Source organism: Pristiophorus japonicus, chromosome 9 (assembly GCF_044704955.1).
Source record: "Pristiophorus japonicus isolate sPriJap1 chromosome 9, sPriJap1.hap1, whole genome shotgun sequence".
NCBI lineage: Eukaryota > Metazoa > Chordata > Chondrichthyes > Pristiophoridae > Pristiophorus > Pristiophorus japonicus.
Window position 1 is genome coordinate 207,593,455 of NC_091985.1, and position 19,883 is coordinate 207,613,337.

Genomic DNA, 19,883 nt, shown 5'->3' on the forward strand with positions numbered 1-19,883 from the left:
GTAGAGGGAGCTTTACTCTGTATGTAACCCGTGCTGTACCTGCCCTGGGAGTGTTTTATGGGACAGTGTAGAGGGAGCTTTAATCTGTATCTAATCCGTGCTGTACCTGCCCTGGGAGGGTTTGATGGACAGTGTAGAGGGAGCTTTAATCTGCATCTAACCTGTGCTATTACTGAATCATAAAACCATAGAAATTTACAGCATGGAAGAAAGCCATTTCGGCCCATCATGTCCGCGCCGGCCGACCAAGAGCTATCCAGCCTAATCCAATTTTCCAGCTCTAGGTCCGTAGCCCTGCAGGTTACGGCACTTTAAGTGCACATCCAAGTATTTTTTAAATGTGGTGAGGGTTTCTGCCTCGACCACCTTTTCAGGCAGTGAGTTCCAGACCCACCACCCTCTGCGTGAAGACATTTCCCCTAAAATCCCCTCAAAACCGCCTAACAATTACTTTAAATCTATGCCCGCTGGTTGTTGACCCCTCTGCAAAGGGAAATAGGTCCTTCCTATCCCTCTATCCAGGCTCCTCATAATTTTAAACACCTCAATAAGATCTCCCTTCAGCCTTCTCTTTTCCAAAGAAAACAAACCCAGCCTAGCCAATCTTTGCTCATAGCTAAAATTCTCCAGTGCAGGCAACATCCTCGTAAATCTCCTCTGTACCCCCTCTGGTGCAATCACATCTTTCCTGTAATGTGATGACCACAACTGCACGCAGTACTCTAGCTGTGGCCTATGTTGTGTTTTATACAGTTCGAGCATAATCCCCCCCATGCTCTTGTATTCTATGCCTCGGCTAATAAAGGCAAGTATTCCGTATGCCTTCTTAACCACCTGATCTACCTGGCCTGCTACCTTCAGGGATCTGTGGACACGTCTACACTGAATGTGACGGTTTTTAATGACACCAAGCACTGGGGTTTCAGTTTATTTTGTAGTCCTTGCTCCAAACACATTTTACCTGCTTCCAATCACATTCCTGTCAGGTGGAAGATCGACATTTAATGGCGGATGCCTCACCCAGCCTGCAGTGTGATATAGAATGTGTCTCCCGACTCTCTGACACTTCCTCCTACTTCCCCTGGACCATGACCCCACTACCCAACATCAAACCATCATTTCCCAGACTGTCACAGACCTCATCGCCTCTGGAGATCTTCCCTCTACGGCCGCCAACCTCATAGACCCCCAACCCCACACAGCCCACTTCTATCTCCTTCCACAAACAGGACTGCCCCGGTAGACCCATCGATCCCCAACCTACACAACCCACTTCTATCTCCTTCTACAAACAGGACTGTCCTGGTAGACCCATCGATCCCCAACCTACACAACCCACTTCTATCTCCTTCTACAAACAGGACTGTCCTGGTAGACCCATCGATCCCCAACCTACACAACCCACTTCTAACTCCTTCTACAAACAGGACTGTCCTGGTAGACCCATCGATCCCCAACCCCGCACAACCCACTTCTAACTCCTTCTACAAACAGGACTGTCCTGGTAGATCCATCGATCCCCAACCTACACAGCCCACTTCTAACTCCTTCCACATACAGGACTGTTCTGGTAGATCCATCGATCCCCAACCCCGCACAACCCACTTCTATCTCCTTCCACAAACAGGAGTGTCCCGGTAGACCCATCGATTCCGAACCTACACAGCCCGCTTCTACCTCCTTCCACAAACAGGACTGTCCTGGTAGACCCATCGATTCCCAACCCCACACAGCCCGCTTCTATCTCCTTCCACAAACAGGAGTGTCCCGGTAAACCCATCGATCCCCAACCCCGCACAACCCACTTCTACCTCCTTCCACAAATAGGACTGTCCTGGTAGACCCATCGATTCCGAACCTACACAGCCCGCTTCTATCTCCTTCCACAAACAGGAGTGTCCCGGTAAACCCATCGATCCCCAACTCCACACAGCCTGCTTCTACCTCTTTCCACAAACAGGACTGCCCCGGTAGACCCATCGATCCCCAACCTACACAGCCCACTTCTATCTCCTTCCACAAACAGGAGTGTCCCGGTAGACCCATTGTTTCAGCCTGCTCTTGCCCCACACAACTAATTTCTTCCTACCTCGACTCTACCTTTTCTCCCCTTGTTCACTCTCCTTCCACCTACATCCGCGACTCTTCCGACACACTCTGGCAGTTCCCAGCTTCCTGGCCCCAACCATCTCTTTTTCATTACGAATGTCCAATCCCTCTATACTTCCATCCCCCACCAGGATGGTCTGAGAGCGCTCTGCTTCTTCCTTGTACAGAGGCCCAACTAGGCCCCATCCACCACCATCCTCCTCCGCCTGGCTGAATTTGTTCTGGCATTGAACAACTTCTCCTTTAACTCCACTCACATCCTCCAAATTAAAGGTGTTGCTCTGGGAACCCGCATGGGTCCTACCTATGCCTGCCTTTTCGTGGGATATATGGAATAATTTTTGTTCCAGTCCTACTTGGGTCCTCTCCTCACCCCTTTTTCCGGTACATTGATGACTGTATCGGTGCTGTTTCCTGCTCTCGCCCTGAACTAGAAAATTTAATTCACTTTGCCTCCAATTTCCACTCTTCCCTTCACATGGTCCATATCTGACTCTTCCGCGACTTTTCTGTCTCCATTTCTGGGGATAGACTATTGACAAACATTCACTATAAGCCCACTGACTCCCACAGCTATGTGGACCACACTTCCTCCCACCCCGCATCCTGTAAAGAATTCATTCCATTTTCCCAATTTCTCCGTCTCATCTCCTCTGATGATGCCACCTTCCACACTAGTGCCTCTGATATGCCTCCCTTTTTCCTCAACCAAGAATTCCCCTCCGCCATGGTTAATGTGGCCCTCGACCGTGTCCTTTCTATTTCCCGTATTTCTGCTCTCACCCCTTTCCCTCCCTCTCAGAACCATGATAGGGTTCCCCTTGTCCTCACCTTTTACCCCACCAGCCTCCACGTTCAACGGATCATCCTCGCCATTTTCGCCTCCTCCAGCATGATCCCACGACCAATCACATCTTCCCCTCCCCTCTCAGCATTCCGAAGGGACTGCTCCCTCTGCAATACCCTGGTCCACTCCACAGTCACCCCCAGCAACCCTCCCCTTCCCACGGCACCTTCCCACGCAAGCACAGGAGATGCAACACCGGTCCTTTTACCTCCTCCCTTCCTACTGTCCAGGGCCCCAAACACTCCTTCAGGGTCTTTCAATATAGTATACTGTATTCGCTGCTCACGATGTGGTCTCCTCTACATTGGGGAGATCAAAGGCAGATTGGGTGATGGCTTTGCAAGAACACCTTTGTTCCATCCGTAAGCATGACCCCGAGCTTCTGGTCATCTGTCACTTTAATTCTCCACTCCACTCCCACTCTGACCTCTCTGTCCTTGGCCTCCTACACTGTTCCAATGAAGCTCAATACAAGCTCGAGGTACAGCACCTCATCTTTCGTTTAGGCACTTTACAGCCTTCTGGACTCAACATCGAGTTCAACAATTTCAGACCTCACCCTCTGCTCATATTTTGTTCCCTTTCCTCCCTTTTTATTTTTACAAACTACCCCCCCCTTTTATTTTTATTATTTTTCTCTGTTTCCCATGGCAGCCTGTAATTATTCCGCTATTCACACCCTATCTAGACTGATCTGTTGTTTACTAATTTGTGCCATTACCATCTCAATTTGGCCCATCATCCCTTTAGTCTCAAATCTCTCCTGCCTTCCACCCTATCACCGACCTTCCTTTTTGTTCTTTCCTCCCCTCCCCCTTTCAGAGCCCCTTGCACTTCCTTAAGAATCTGTTACATTTTGAACCTTTGCCAGTTCTGACAAAGGGTCATCGACCGGTAACGTTAACTCTGTTTCTCTCCACAGATGCTACCTGACCCGTTGAGATTTCCAGCTTTTTCTGTTTTTATTTCCAATTCCAACATCCGTAGTATTTTACTTTTGTGCTCAGCTAGATAAGGTGGTTAAGAAGGCATATGGGATACTTGCCTTTATTAGCCGATGCATAGAATACAAGAGCAGGGAGTTTATGTTTGAACTGTATAAAACACTAGTTAGGCCACAGCTGGAATACTGCGTACAGTTCTGGTCACCACATTACAGGAAACAGAGGGTACAGAAGAGATTAATCAAGATGTTGCCTGGACTAAGAATTTAACTATGAGGAAAGATTGGCTAGGCTGGGATTGTTTTCTTTGGAATAGAGGAGGCTAAGGTGCATAAAATTTTGAGGAGTCTAGATAGAGTGGATAGGAAGGACATAGAAACATAGAAAGTAGGTGCAGGAGTAGGCCATTCGGCCCTTCGAGCTTGCACCGCCATTCAATATGATCATGGCTAATCATGCAACTTCAGTACCCCATTCCTGCTTTCTCTCCATACCCCCTGATTCCTTTAGCCGTAAGGGCCACATCTAACTCCCTTTTGAATATATCAAACCAATTGGCCTCAACAACTTTCTGTGGTACAGAATTCCACAGGTTCACAATTCTCTGAGTGAAGAAGTTTCTCCTCATCTCAGTCCTAAATGGCTTACCTCTTATCCTTAGACTGTGACCCCTGGTTCTGGACTTCCCCAACATCGGGAACATTCTTCCCCTTAGCAGAGTGGTCAATAACCAAGGGGCATAGATTTAAAGTAATTGGCAGGAGGTTTAGAGGGGATTTAGAGGGTGGTTGAGGTCTGGAACTCACTGCCTGAAAAGGTGGTAGAGGCAGAAACCCTCATAGCATTTAAAAAGTGCTTGGATGTACATTTGAAGTGCCGTGACCTACAGGCTATGGACCAAGAGCTGGAAAGTGGGATTAGGCTGGATAGCTCCTTGTCAGCCGGCACGAACACATTGGGCCAAATGGCGGCCTCCTGTGCTGTAAATTTCTATGATTTTATGAAAACTAGAATTGTCTGTTCTGAATTTATATCCTATACTCAGTGGTAATTTTTGAAAACTCCTTTTACAGGGTGTTAGAAGGTGAGGATTTGCAGACAGGAAACTCAAACCAAACATCATGTCAAGATCTGACGGAGTCACACAATTCACCAGGATCTGAATATCATCGGCCTTTGAATGTGACAGGAAAAACGTTTGTCTGCTCTGTCTGTGGGAAAACATTTCCAACATCAGTGTGACTGGAAAAGTACTGAGACACACACACCCGAGTGAGAGTGTTCCAGTGCACTGCCTGTGGAAAGAGCTTTAACCAGTTACACAGCCTGAAAAAACATCGCACCATCACCAGCGGGGATAAACCGTACACATGTTCTGTGTATGGACGAGGCTTCAACTGATCGTCCAACCTGGAGAGACACAAGGACACCCCCACCACAGAGAAACCGTGGGAATGTGGACACTGTGGGAAGGGATTCAGTTTCCCGTCCCATCTGGAAACTCATCGGCGCATTCACACTGGGGAGAGACCGTTCACCTGCTCTGAGTGTGGGAAGGGATTCACTAAGTCATCTCACCTGCTGATACACCAGCGATTTCACACTGGGGAGAGGCCGTTTACTTGCTCCATGTGTGATAAGGGATTCACTCAGTTAACCAACCTCAGTAAACACCAACTTGTTCACACTGATAAGAGATCTTTTAAATGTTCTGACTGTCAGAAGAGCTTTAAAAGCACAATGGGTCTGCTGACACACCAACGCAGTCACACTGGAGAAAGACCGTTTACCTGCTCTGAGTGTGGGAAGGGATTCACCCAGTCATCCCACCTGCGGACACCACCGAGTTCACAGTGGGGAGAGGCCGTTTACCTGCTCCATGTGTGGGAAGGGATTCACTCAGTCATCCACCCTGCTGAGACACCAGCGAGTTCACACTGGGGAGAGGCCGTTCATCTGCTCTGAGTGTGGGAAGGGATTCACTCAGTCATCCACCCTGCTGAGACATCAGCGAGGTCACAAGTGACTGCAGGGATTGGATTCTGCTTATTGCTGCTGTTAATCACATCTCATCTGAATCGTGTTCATTCTGACAGTTGTAGTTTGTTTCTGCTGATGTTAATAACCCCTGTAATTGGAGTTTAATATTTTGATGTTTCAGATAACAGTGTGTCTATTTGATGACTCCAAGATAAGCATAGACTACTTGATGTCCTGTTACCGACTGTTCCACTTTTGGGCTTTTTCTACTTTCTAACTCCAGATTATATGAGTTGTCATACCTTCGGTTACTCTCATGGACAATTTTCAGCTCCCATACCTTCCAGAGTGCCTCTCCTAGCCTTGGTATCCAGGGAAGGTATCGGTAACAAGCCCGGAATCACTGAACACAAAACCCAGTCTGTTAAACACTTTCAGCTACTGTACTTCGCGTGTGCCCCACGGCATCTCTCACCTTCGATGTGTGAATAGAGAATCAGGTCTGCAAATTTGGTCTTGAATTTAAATCCACTCAGCAAATGTATTTCAAAAAATATGAACAAGTCACGGCTCAATAATCCAACTCTATATTCATAGCAGGAAGTCCATGATCCAACTCCTCGAGTGGACAAAAAAAGTAAAAGTCCCAAATGTAAGAGCCCCTCGAATTCTTTAATACCTTTCAAATTGTGACCAGTTTCTCCTCCTTATAGAATTCCCCATCCCTGTGGGAGTCAAAATTGGTCAAAAAGTGCTGATTGGAAATTTCTAACATTTTTTCAGTTTCAAGCTGAGCAGTTCCTTCTCTCCGAGAAGCTCCAAGGAGACCCTTTGATTTAAACACAAATCTCCCCTCTTTTATATCCGGCATTAGAGTTACAGCAAATTCGAATAGCCGACAACTCAAATTTAAAAGTAATATACAAACTGTACCAATCACACAGCTCTGTGTCATAGAATCATAGAAAATGACGACACAGATGGACTTATGTCTGTGCCGGTCAAAAAAGAGCTCCCCGGCCTAATCCCACCTCCCAGCCCTCAGTACATAGTCCTGTAGGTTGTGGCTCTTTAAGTGCATATCCAAGTACTTTTTAAATGGGCGCGTTTATTTATACTGCCAAAATGGCTACTTTGTCTCTGATTGGCTCTCCATTATCACATGACCTCTTGCTGATTGGTCCCCTTGGAAGATAAGTCACCCTGAAATTTCTCTGGAATGTGTAACTGAAACCGCCCAGCCCAAGTTCTGACTGACTTTGCAAATTGTAATTCAATCCATTTTGACTTCAGTGGCCAGAGAGGACAGACCTTGAACAACCCAACAAAAGCCACCAAGTTTCAGCCGAAGTCCCTTACCCCAGCGCAAGTGTATTCCTCCCCCAATTGAAGTCCCTTACCCCAGCGCAAGTACACCCTCCCCTGGTCAAAGTCCCTAACCCCAGCGCAAGTGTATTCCTCCCCCAGTCGAAGTCCCTTACCCCAGTGCAAGTACACCCTCCCCTGGTCAAAGTCCCTAACCCCAGCGCAAGTGCATTCCTCCCCCAATTGAAGTCCCTTACCCCAGCGCAAGTACACTCTCCCCTGGTCAAAGTCCCTTACCCCAGCGCAAGTGTATTCCTCCCCCAGTCGAAGTCCCTTACCCCAGCGCAAGTACACCCTCCCCTGGTCAAAGTCCCTAACCCCAGCGCAAGTGCATTCCTCCCCTGGCCGAATTCCCTTACCCCAGCACAAGTGCACCCTCTCCCGTCTGAAGTCCCTTACCCCAGCGCAAGTGAGTTCCTCCCCAGGCCGAAGTCCCTTACCCCAGCGCAAGTGCACCTTCTCCAGGCCAAAGTCCCTTACCCCAGGGCAAGTGCACCCTCCCCCGACCGAAGTCCCTTACACCAGGGCAAGTGCACCCTCCCCCAGCCGAAGTCCCTTACCCCAGCACGTGCAGCCTCCCCCGGCCGAAGTCCCTTCCCCCAGCACGTGCAGCCTCTCCCGGCCGAAGTCCCTTACCCCAGGGCAAGTGCACCCTCCCCCGGCCGAAGTCCCTTACCCCAGCACGTGCAGCCTCCCCCGGCCGAAGTCCCTTACCCCAGGGCAAGTGCACCCTCCCCCGGCCAAAGTTCCTTACCCCAGCGCAAGTGCACCCTCCCCCAGCCGAAGTCCCTTACCCCAGCACAAGTGCACCCTCCACTGGCCGAAGTCCCGTACCCGAGCACAAGTGCTCGACCTTACCCCTGCCCTTCATAGATGGGGCATTGTATGTGGGTCACGGATTGTTAACAGGTTTATTGGGTGTGAAGTGAATAGTGACAGTATCATGAATTCTGGATTTCATCCACTCCAACGATGTCCCTTGTAACACACGCTCTCAGCTTTCTGAGAAATTGGGCATGGGTGTAAAGGGGGTTGGAAGAATGAGATCCATCTTCCCTGAGTTTCCTCTCTCCCCTCTCCCGCTTCCCTTCTCTCCCCTCTCCCAGAGTACTTAAGGAGGTGGCCTTGGAAATAGTGGATGCATTGACAGTCATTTTCCAACATTCCATTGACTCTGGATCAGTTCCTATGGAGTGGAGGGTAGCCAATGTAACCCCACTTTTTAAAAAAGGAGAGAGAAAACAGGGAATTATAGACCGGTCAGCCTGACATCAGTAGTGGGTAAAATGATGGAATCAGTTGTTAAGGATGTCACAGCAGCACATTTGGAAAGTGGTGACATGATAGGTCCAAGCCAGCATGGATTTGTGAAAGGGAAATCATGCTTGATAAATCTTCTGGAATTTTTTGAGGATGTTTCCAGTAGAGTGGACAAGGGAGAATCAGTTGATGTGGTGCATTTGGACTTTCAGAAGGCTTTCGACAAGGTCCCACACAAGAGATTAATGTGCAAAGTTAAAGCACATGGGATTGGGGGTAGTGTGCTGACGTGGATTGAGAACTGGTTGTCAGACAGGAAGCAAAGAGTAGGAGTAAATGGGTACTTTTCAGAATGGCATGCAGTGACTGGGGTACCGCAAGGTTCTGTGCTGGGGCCCCAGCTGTTTACATTGTACATTAATGATTTAGATGAGGGGATTAAATGTAGTATCTCCAAATTTGCAGATGACACTAAGTTGGGTGGCAGTGTGAGCTGCGATGAGGATGCTATGAGGCTGCAGAGTGACTTGGATAGGTTAGGTGAGTGGGCAAATGCATGGCAGATGAAGTATAATGTGGATAAATGTGAGGTTATCCACTTTGGTGGTAAAAATAGGGAGACAGACTATTATCTGAATGGTGACAGATTAGGAAAAGGGGAGGTGCAACGAGACCTGGGTGTCATGGTACATCATTGAAGGTTGGCATGCAGGTACAGCAGGTGGTTAAGAAAGCAAATGGCATGTTGGCCTTCATAGCGAGGGGATTTGAGAACAGGGGCAGGGAGGTGTTACTACAGTTGTACAGGGCCTTGGTGAGGCCACACCTCTGGAGTATTGTGTACAGTTTTGATCTCCTAACTTGAGGAAGGACATTCTTCCTATTGAGGGAGTGCAGCGAAGGGTCACCAGACTGATTCCCAGGATGGCGGGACTGACATATCAAGAAAGATGGGATCAACTGGGCTTGTCTTCACTGGAATTCAGAAGAATGAGAGGGGATCTCATCGAAACGTTTAAAATTCTGACGGGTTTCGACAGGTTAGATGCAGGAAGAATGTTCCCAATGTTGGGGAAGTCCAGAACCAGGGGTCACAGTCTAAGGATAAGGGGTAAGCCATTTAGGACTGAGATGAGGAGAAACTTCAGAGTGGTGAACCTGTGGAATTCTCTACCAAAGAAAGTTGTTGAGGCCAATTCACTAAATATATTCAAAAAGGAGTTAGATGTAGTCCTTACCACGAGGGTGATCAAGGGGTATGGAGAGAAAGCAGGAATGGGGTACTGAAGTTGCATGTTCAGCCATGAACTCATTGAATGGCGGTGCAGGCTCGAATGGCCTACTCATGCACCTATTTACTATGGTTCTCCCTCGTAGTGTCACTCTCCCCATTCTCTCTCTGCTCATCACCCCCTCTCCCCCCCCAGTGTCTCCCCCCCCCCCCAGTGTCTCCCCCCCCTCTCCCCCCCCCAGTGTCTCCCCCCCCCCCCCAGTGTCTCCCCCCCCCCCCAGTGTCTCCCACCCCCCCAGTGTCTCCCCCCCCCCAGGTCTCTTCCCCCCCCCCCAGTGTCTCCCCCCCCCAGTGTCTTCCCCCCCCCAGTGTCTTCCCCCCCCCAGTGTCTCCCCCCCCCAGTGTCTCCCCCCCCCAGTGTCTCCCCCCCCAGTGTCTCCCCCCCCCAGTGTCTCCCCCCCCCAGTGTCTCCCCCCCCCAGTGTCTCCCCCCCCAGTGTCTCCCCCACCCAGTGTCTCCCCCACCCAGTGTCTCTCCCCCCCCCCAGTGTCTCTCCCCCCCCCCCAGTGTCTCTCCCCCCCCCCCAGTGTCTCTCCCCCCCCCCCAGTGTCTCTTCCCCCCCCCCAGTGTCTCTTCCCCCCCCCCAGTGTCTCTTCCCCCCCCAGTGTCTCTTCCCCCCCCAGTGTCTCTTCCCCCCCCAGTGTCTCTTCCCCCCCCAGTGTCTCTTCCCCCCCCCAGTGTCTCTCCCCCCCCCCAGTGTCTCTCCCCCCCCCCAGTGTCTCTCCCCCCCCCCAGTGTCTCTCCCCCCCCCAGTGTCTCTTCCCCCCCCCCAGTGTCTCTTCCCCCCCCCCAGTGTCTCTCCCCCCCCCCAGTGTCTCTCCCCCCCCCCAGTGTCTCTCCCCCCCCCCAGTGTCTCTCCCCCCCCCCAGTGTCTCTCCCCCCCCCCAGTGTCTCTCCCCCCCCCCAGTGTCTCTCCCCCCCCCCAGTGTCTCTCCCCCCCCCCAGTGTCTCTCCCCCCCCCCAGTGTCTCTCCCCCCCCCCAGTGTCTCTCCCCCCCCCAGTGTCTCTCCCCCCCCCAGTGTCTCTCCCCCCCCCCAGTGTCTCTCCCCCCCCCCAGTGTCTCTCCCCCCCCCCAGTGTCTCTCCCCCCCCCCAGTGTCTCTCCCCCCCCCCAGTGTCTCTCCCCCCCCCCAGTGTCTCTCCCCCCCCCAGTGTCTCTCCCCCCCCCAGTGTCTCTCCCCCCCCCAGTGTCTCTTCCCCCCCCCAGTGTCTCTTCCCCCCCCCAGTGTCTCTTCCCCCCCCCAGTGTCTCTTCCCCCCCCCAGTGTCTCTTCCCCCCCCCAGTGTCTCTTCCCCCCCCCAGTGTCTCTTCCCCCCCCAGTGTCTCTTCCCCCCCCAGTGTCTCTTCCCCCCCCAGTGTCTCTTCCCCCCCCAGTGTCTCTTCCCCCCCCCAGTGTCTCTTCCCCCCCCCCAGTGTCTCTTCCCCCCCCCCAGTGTCTCTTCCCCCCCCCCAGTGTCTCTTCCCCCCCCCCAGTGTCTCTTCCCCCCCCCAGTGTCTCTTCCCCCCCCCAGTGTCTCTTCCCCCCCCCCAGTGTCTCTTCCCCCCCCCCAGTGTCTCTTCCCCCCCCCCAGTGTCTCTTCCCCCCCCCCCAGTGTCTCTTCCCCCCCCCCCAGTGTCTCTTCCCCCCCCCCAGTGTCTCTTCCCCCCCCAGTGTCTCTTCCCCCCCCAGTGTCTCTTCCCCCCCCAGTGTCTCTTCCCCCCCCAGTGTCTCTTCCCCCCCCCAGTGTCTCTTCCCCCCCCCCAGTGTCTCTTCCCCCCCCCCAGTGTCTCTTCCCCCCCCCCAGTGTCTCTTCCCCCCCAGTGTCTCTTCCCCCCCCCAGTGTCTCTTTCCCCCCCCCAGTGTCTCTTTCCCCCCCCCAGTGTCTCTTTCCCCCCCCCAGTGTCTCTTTCCCCCCCCCAGTGTCTCTTTCCCCCCCCCAGTGTCTCTTTCCCCCCCCCAGTGTCTCTTTCCCCCCCCCAGTGTCTCTTTCCCCCCCCCAGTGTCTCTTCCCCCCCCCAGTGTCTCTTCCCCCCCCCAGTGTCTCTTCCCCCCCCCAGTGTCTCTTCCCCCCCCCAGTGTCTCTTCCCCCCCCCAGTGTCTCTTCCCCCCCCAGTGTCTCTTCCCCCCCCCAGTGTCTCTTCCCCCCCCCAGTGTCTCTTCCCCCCCCCAGTGTCTCTTCCCCCCCCCAGTGTCTCTTCCCCCCCCCAGTGTCTCTTCCCCCCCCCAGTGTCTCTTCCCCCCCCCAGTGTCTCTTCCCCCCCCCAGTGTCTCTTCCCCCCCCAGTGTCTCTTCCCCCCCCCAGTGTCTCTTCCCCCCCCCAGTGTCTCTTCCCCCCCCCAGTGTCTCTTCCCCCCCCCAGTGTCTCTTCCCCCCCCCAGTGTCTCTTCCCCCCCCCAGTGTCTCTTCCCCCCCCCAGTGTCTCTTCCCCCCCCCAGTGTCTCTTCCCCCCCCCCAGTGTCTCTTCCCCCCCCCAGTGTCTCTTCCCCCCCCCAGTGTCTCTTCCCCCCCCCCCAGTGTCTCTTCCCCCCCCCCCAGTGTCTCTTCCCCCTCCTAGTGTCTCTTCCCCCCCCAGTGTCTCTTCCCCCACCCCCAGTGTCTCTTCCCCCACCCCCAGTGTCTCTTCCCCCACCCCCAGTGTCTCTTCCCCCACCCCCAGTGTCTCTTCCCCCACCCCCAGTGTCTCTTCCCCCACCCCCAGTGTCTCTTCCCCCACCCCCAGTGTCTCTTCCCCCACCCCCAGTGTCTCTTCCCCCACCCCCAGTGTCTCTTCCCCCACCCCCAGTGTCTCTTCCCCCACCCCCAGTGTCTCTTCCCCCACCCCCAGTGTCTCTTTCCCCCCCCCCAGTGTCTCTTCCCCCCCCCAGTGTCTCTTCCCCTCCACCCCAGTGTCTCTTTCCCCCCCCCCCCAGTGTCTCTTTCCCCCCCCCAGTGTCTCTTCCCCCCCCCAGTGTCTCTTCCCCCCCCCTCCCAGTGTCTCTTCCCCCCCCCTCCCAGTGTCTCTTCCCCCCCCCCCCCCTCAATGTCTCTCCCCTGTAAATTATGGAGACTGGTCAGGGAGCATCTGTAAATGAAAGAGAAATTGTAACTAGTCAGGGAGCATCTGTAAATGAAGCAGAAATGGAGAGTAGGTTCATTTGTACGCTCACTGGTTTTCCCACTCGTCCCCTGTCATATGCATTATTTGTGGAGGATTTTTACTAAGTTGGATCAAAAAAATGATAAATGATACAGAAAATAACTGATTTCACATCTTATGCAATATAATTCTCTAAAGGGGTGGTTCAAAGGAACTTCAAATAAGTGTAAAGTGAGTTCAATCTATGACACCGACAAGACATGTACACAAATAGAACAGGCTTGGGTTTGATGTGGTAGAAGGTGAACTCGTTGAGAACTGAAATAATCTAGGGTAAGAAAAGTTCGGGAACAGTCGGTAACAGCACATCAATTCGTCTCTTATCATAGTGAAATCAAATATTCCACACAGTGTGTTTGAAACAAAAATGATTTTGTCAAGATTTAAAGAAAATGAAAAGAAGAAAATATTTATTTTAAATATTAATGAAGAATATTAATGTCCAGCCAATTGTTGGGGTTTATTAAGATCATCAGAAACAAATATTAACTGCCATATTGAACATGGTTCAGTTCTCGATGCAATCACAGTAAATCCTGTTCTATTCACTAAAGTAGCCTTTCAATGGCGAGGTTATTGCCCAGCATTCCCAGCGGGGGAGAATGTGCCGCACAGATTACAGGAGGCCAGTGTGTAGGCGGGGTACTTGCCAGGGTGTGGAGCATGCGGTGTTCGGTGCATAGACTGAAGCCGCAGGCGGACAAATGCGCGGAGCCCGATATTTCAGCGGGGAGTGAACGGCGGGGCGCGGAGGAGTAACCCCACCCGCGGGTGGGCTCCATCAACAAATGGTGTAGGCTGCAAGCCCCGAATGAGAACTTGCAGCTCTGGGGGAGTTTCCCGGTCACAGGCCCAGGTTAACGGCAGCCATCTTTGTAAAGAAAGGCTGAGGGTTTGTGCGTCGTCATCTTCATCGGTCAAACCGTAGAGCGCATGCGTGACCGGCAGAGAAAATCATTGACTCCTTGATTTAATTCTCATTCTGCACATGGGGGCTTTCTCAGCATCTCTCCTGAAGGCACTAGTAACTGCTGTTTTACGGTTTACAGCCCACAATTGTAATGAAAGGGCCCAGATTTAGATCCCCATTTAAAAAGAAAGGAAGACCTGCATTTATATAGCGCCTTTCACGTCCACCGGACATCTCAAAGCGTTTTACAGCCAATGAAGTACTTTTGGAGTGTGTCACTGTTGTAATGTGGGAAACGTGGTAGCCAATTTGCGCACAGCAAACTCCCATAAACAGCAATGTGATGAATATATATTAATGATTTAGATGATGGAATTGAGTGTAATATCTCCAAGTTTGCAGATGACACTAAACTTGGTGGCGGTGTGAGCTGTGAGGAGGACACTAAGAGGCTGCAGGGTGACTTGGACAGGTTAGGCGAGTGGGTAAATACATAGCAGATGCAGTATAATGTGGATAAATGTGAGGTTATCCACTTTGGGGGCAAAAACACGAAGGCAGATTAGGAAAAGGGGAGGTGCAGCGAGACCTGGGTGTCATGGTTCATCAGTCATTGAAAGTTGGCATGCAGGTACAGCAGGCGGTGAAGAAGGCAAATGGTATGTTGGCCTTCATAGCAAGGGGATTTGAGTATAGGAGCAGGGAAGTCTTGCTGCAGTTGTACAGGGCCTTGGTGAGGTCCCACCTGGAATATTGTGTTCAGTTTTGGTCTCCTAATCTGAGGAAGAACGTTCTAGCTATTGAGGGAGTTCAGCGAAGGTTCACCAGACTGATTCCAGGGATGGCTGAGCTGACATATGAGGAGAGACTGGATCAACTGAACCTTTATACACTGGAGTTTAGAAGGATGAAAGGGGATCTCATAGAAACATATAAGATTCTGACTGGACTGGACAGGCTAGATGCGGGAAGAATGTTCCCGATGTTGGGGAAGTCCAGAACCAGGGAACACAGTCTTAGGATAAGGGGCAGGTCGTTTAGGACTGAGATGAGGAGAAACGTCTTCACTCAGAGAGTTGTTAACCTGTGGAATTCCCTGCTGCAGAGAGTTGTTGATGCCAGTTCATTGGATATATTCAAGAGGGAGTTAGATATGGCCCTTACGGCTAAAGGGATCAAGGGGTATGGAGGGAAAGCAGGAAAGGGGTACTGAAGGAATGATCAGCCATGATCTTATTGAATGGTGGTTCAGGCTCGAATGGCCTACTCCTGCAGCTATTTTCTATGTTTCTATGTTTCTAGTCAGGGAGCGTCTGTAGATGAGGGAGAAATAGTGACTGGTCAGGGAGCGTCTGTAAATGAAGGAGAAATGGTAACTAGTCAGAGAGCGTCTGTAAATGATGGAGAAATAGTGACTGGTCAGGGAGCATTTGTAAATGAGGGAGAAATAGTGACTGGTCAGGGAGCATCTGTAAATGAAGGACAAATGGTGACTGGTCAAGGAGAGTCCCTCACCAAAATTACAGAGGGGAAGTTTATAGGGAAGGATAGATTATTGGAAAGAGGGATGGAGCCAGCTTCAAAACCTCCTGGGAAGGAGAGGGAGGGGAACCAGTGTGTGTAGAACTGAACCCAGTCAGAGTCTGCACCTTCAGGGGAGGGGAACCAGTGAGTGTAGAACTGAACCCAGCCAGAATCAGCGCCTTCAGGGGAGGGAGAGAGGGGAACCAGTGAGTGTAGAACTGAAGCAGCCAGAGTCAGCACCTTCAGGGGAGGAGAGGGAGGGGAACCAGTGAGTGTAGAACTGAACCCAGCCAGAGTCAGCACCTTCAGGGGAGGTGAGGGAGGGGAATCAGTGAGTGTAGAACTGCACCCAGCCAGAGTCAGCACCTTCAGGGGAGGGAGAAAGCTCAGCTAGCAGGAAAAGAAAGTTGGAACTGGTGCAATGTGTTTGGATTTCAGCACAGAGGGAGGTAGTGTGAGTAAAATGAGGATTTACATCTTTGGGAAATAAGTTCTAAATTTCTATCCTGTACTTGTTGTAATAACTTTTGTAAACTCTTTTTACCAGTCTAGACCTGATAGAGGTCTTTAAAATTATGATCGTGTTCGATAGGGTGGACGCAGAGAAAATGTTTCCACTTGTGTGGGAGTCGAAAACTAGCAGCCATTAATATTAGATAGTCACCAGTAAATCCAATGTGGAATTCTTTACCCAGAGCGCTACCATATGGAGTGGTTGAGACGAATAGCACAGATGCATTTCAGGGGAAGTTAGCTATGTACATGAGGGAGAAAGGAATAGAAGGATATGCTGATAGGTTTGGATGAAAATGGGTGGGAGGAGACTCGTGTGGAGCATAAACATCGGCACGGACCAGTGGGAGCCAATATTAGTCAAAAACTACTTCTTGGACATTTCTGACCGTCCAATATTAGTGGGGACTGAACCCATCACACAGCTCTGTGTCAGATTGAATTATTCCTCTCTCCAGCCTGTAACCGATGAAACTTGTAACACTGAGGCTGAAACACTGGGGGTGCAGGCAGTGCTGGGCACAGAGGGAGAAGCAAACCAGATTCAAAGTGGGCATACTGCCTTTGTCCTAGACCTGACTTTTCCGCTGTTCTGGGGCCCAGTGGACTTTCACTGATCCGGGGCATCTCTGTTGTGTCATAGCTCCATTTGGAACAGCAGAAGACCTTTCAGCCCCTCGGGCCTGCTCCACCATTCAATTAGATCAGGGCTGATCTGTACCTTAACTCCATTTACCCACCTTTATTCCATAACCCTTGGAACAATTACCTAACAAAAATCTATCATCTCAGTCTTGAAAGCTCCATTTGACCCCCAGCATTCACAGCCATTTGGAGGAGAGTGCCACATTTGCACTGGCCTTTGGGTGAAAAAGTGCTGCCTGATTTCACTCTTCAATGACCAAGCTCTAATTTTAAAATTATGGTTATAAAGAGCTGAAGGTGGAAAAAGACCTGTAGGGAGGGAATTCCAGAGCATAGGGCCTTGGCAGCTGAAAGCACGACTGCCAATGGTGGAGCGATTAAAATAGAGGATGAGCAAGATGCCAGAATTGGAGGAGTATAGATATCTCAGAGGAGGTTAGAGAGATAGGGAGGAGTGAGGCCCTTGGAGGGTCTTGAAAACAAGGGTGAAAATGTTAAAGTTGAAGAGTCGCTCTCCTTATCTCTTAGTCATCAATCCATCCCCATCCTGACTATGTTAACCACGGATGGGTTGCGCCATGTATTGCCACATATTTCCAGATCTCATCTCTTATCTTAGTTGAAGAAACAGCATGTCCCTCTTGGGAATGTGTAAGTTTCTGTTAGCAGAATACGAACTTACCACTGGCCTCGCACGGTACCAACAAGTCTGTTGCACGAGCAATTTCCAGTGTTTAGGGTCTTTAGATATGTGGGTCTCTTAGCAACTGCCATTCTTATCTGGGTAAAGGCCTTCTCTTGAGCAGGGTGTTTATCATTTCAGTATTCTCTGTCTTTGAGTTTCCAAATTGTCTTCTGTTCACACACAGACAAGATTCTACTTCCCTTTTCTCCACATTCGCTCTCTGGCTAAAATGGTCAAGCAAAGCACGCTGGGATATCCCGGCCATTTGGGCCACTTTAAAACATTCTAACAGTGCGGAGCAGGAAGAGAAGCCAGAAGAGAGGTGGAGTCGGACATTTGGCCCCTCGAGCTTGCTCCACCATTCACTGCGATCATGGCTGATCTACCTCAACTCCACCTTCCCGCACTGTCACCATATCCCTTGATTCCCTTAATATCCAAAACTCTAGTGATTCCTGCCTTGAATATAATCAAAGACTGAGCCTTCACAGCCCACCGGGGTAGAGAAATCTAAAGATTCACAACCCTGAGTGAAGAAATTTCTCCTCATCTCAGTCCTAAATGGCTGACCCTTTACTCTGAGACTCCGAGTTCTTTCCTCTATTCATACCCATAGCTGTAACTCTCCATCCCACACTCTCCCTCCTCTGTGTGCTGAAATCCAAACATTTCACATTATCTTCAACTTGTTTTCCTTTTCTCTGGGGTTGCCCCTCTGAGTACTGAATGTTTGAACTCTCAGACTGACCCTCACAGGGCAAGCAGCTACTAACATGACATCACCACCTGCTCAATTGGATATGTTAATTGAAAACGTCCAGTGAGAGAGCTTGGGAGAACTGAGAGATAATTGTAAGGACAACAACAACAACAACAACTTTTATTTATATAGCGCCTTTAACGTAGTAAAATGTCCCAAGGCACTTCACAGCAGTGTTACAAGACAAAACAGATACATTTGCTACATAAGAAGAAATTAAGGCAGATGACCAAAAGCTTTGTCAAAGAGGTAGGTTTTAAGGAGCGTCTTAAAAGAGGAAAGAGAGGGAGAGAGGTTTAGGGAGGGAGTTCTGGAGCTTAGGGCTCAAACAGCTAAAGGCACGGCCACTGATGGTTGAGCAGTTATAATCAGGGATGCTCAAGAGGGCAGAATTTGAAGAGAGCAGACATCTCGTCAAGTTATGAAGCTGAAAGAGATTACAGAGATAGGGAGGAGCAAGGCCATGGAGGGATTTGTAAACTAGGATAAGAATTTTGAAAATGAGGTGTTGCTTAAGGTGGAGATAGACAGATTTTTAAGCACTAAGGGAGTCAAGGGTTATGGGGAGCGGGCAGGGAAGTGGAGCTGAGCCCAAAATCAGATCAGCCATGATCTTATTGAATGGTGTAGCAGGCTCGAGGGGCCAAATGGCCTACTCGTGCTCCTATTTCTTATGTTCTTAACTGGGAGCCAATGTAAGTCAGTGAGCACAGGGGTGCTGGTGAATGGGACTTGGTGTGAGTTAGCACATGGGCTTCCGAGTTTTGGATGACCTCAAGTTTATGTAGTGTAGTGTAGATAGGACTACTGTGACCAACATTAGCGTTATAATTAAACTTTAGAACAAGGATAGTAAAACTCGGAAAGGCACAAAATCAAAGACAGACTTAGAATTAAATGTTTCACTAGTGCAATAACAATTAACTGACAAGAGAGGGAAATCTGCAATTATATAATGCAATAGGGTGTTATACTGATCTTTAGCCCAATGGAAAAATAACACGTTGGTGAGGAATTCAGCAAATGAATTGAGTAAAGTTATAGGTTCTCATTAGTTTCTATCTGCAGTTGTTAACTTTTGATGATATGATGTAATGTGAAATCAAACTGATGATCATATACACATAAGGGACATGTATATAAAGTCACACAATCATAGAAACTTACCGCATAGGAGGCCATTCAGCCCTTAGAAAAAGCAGTTGTGCTTAGTCCCAGTTTCCTGTTTTTTGTCTGTAACCCTGAAAGTTCCTCATTCTCAAATATCTGTCGAACTCTCTTAAAATTATTTATGGAATCAGCTTCCACCACCCTTTCAGTTAGAGGAGTCGAGATCCTGACCACTCGCTAAGTGAAAACAATTCTTCTCATCTGCCCTCTAGATCTTTTGTCAATGATTTTGAATCCATGACCTATTGTTCTCTTTCAACTTTATCAAACTTCTCATCACCTTGAAAACTTCTATTAGGACACCTCTTAACCTTCCCTGTTCCAAAGGTTCCATGGATGAGGGACTTCAGTCACGGGGATAGACTGGAGAAGCTGGGGTTGTTCTCCTCAGAGCTGAGAAGTCTGAGGAGATTTGATAGCGGTGTTTAAAATCATAAAGTGTTTAGATGGAGCAAATAAAGAGAAACTGTTTCCAGTGGCTGAAGGGTCAATAACTAGCGAGCACAGATTTAAGGTGATTGGCAAAAAACAGGAAACAGGAAGCGAAACATTTTGATGCAACGAGTGGTTAGGATTTGGAATGCATTGCTTGACAGGGTGGTGGATACAGATTCAACAGTAGCCATCAAAGGTGAATTGGATAAACACGAAGGAGAAAAAATTGCAGGGATTCAGGGAAAGAGCAGAGGAGTGGGACTAACTGGATCGATCTTCGAAAGAGCCGGTGCCGATTCGATGGGCCGAATGGCCCATTTATGTGCTATA

The 19,883-nt window shown here is 50.1% G+C and overlaps 1 protein-coding gene and 1 pseudogene across 1 annotated transcript in view; both read left to right on the top strand.

The window, feature by feature from the left end:
- LOC139273549 (zinc finger protein 850-like) overlaps nucleotides 1–19,883 on the top strand; it is a 700,279-nt gene that overhangs the window by 330,308 nt on the left and 350,088 nt on the right. The window lies entirely within an intron of this gene.
- The window catches only part of LOC139274090 (zinc finger protein 585A-like), a 152,798-nt pseudogene that overhangs the window by 50,555 nt on the left and 82,360 nt on the right, over nucleotides 1–19,883 (top strand).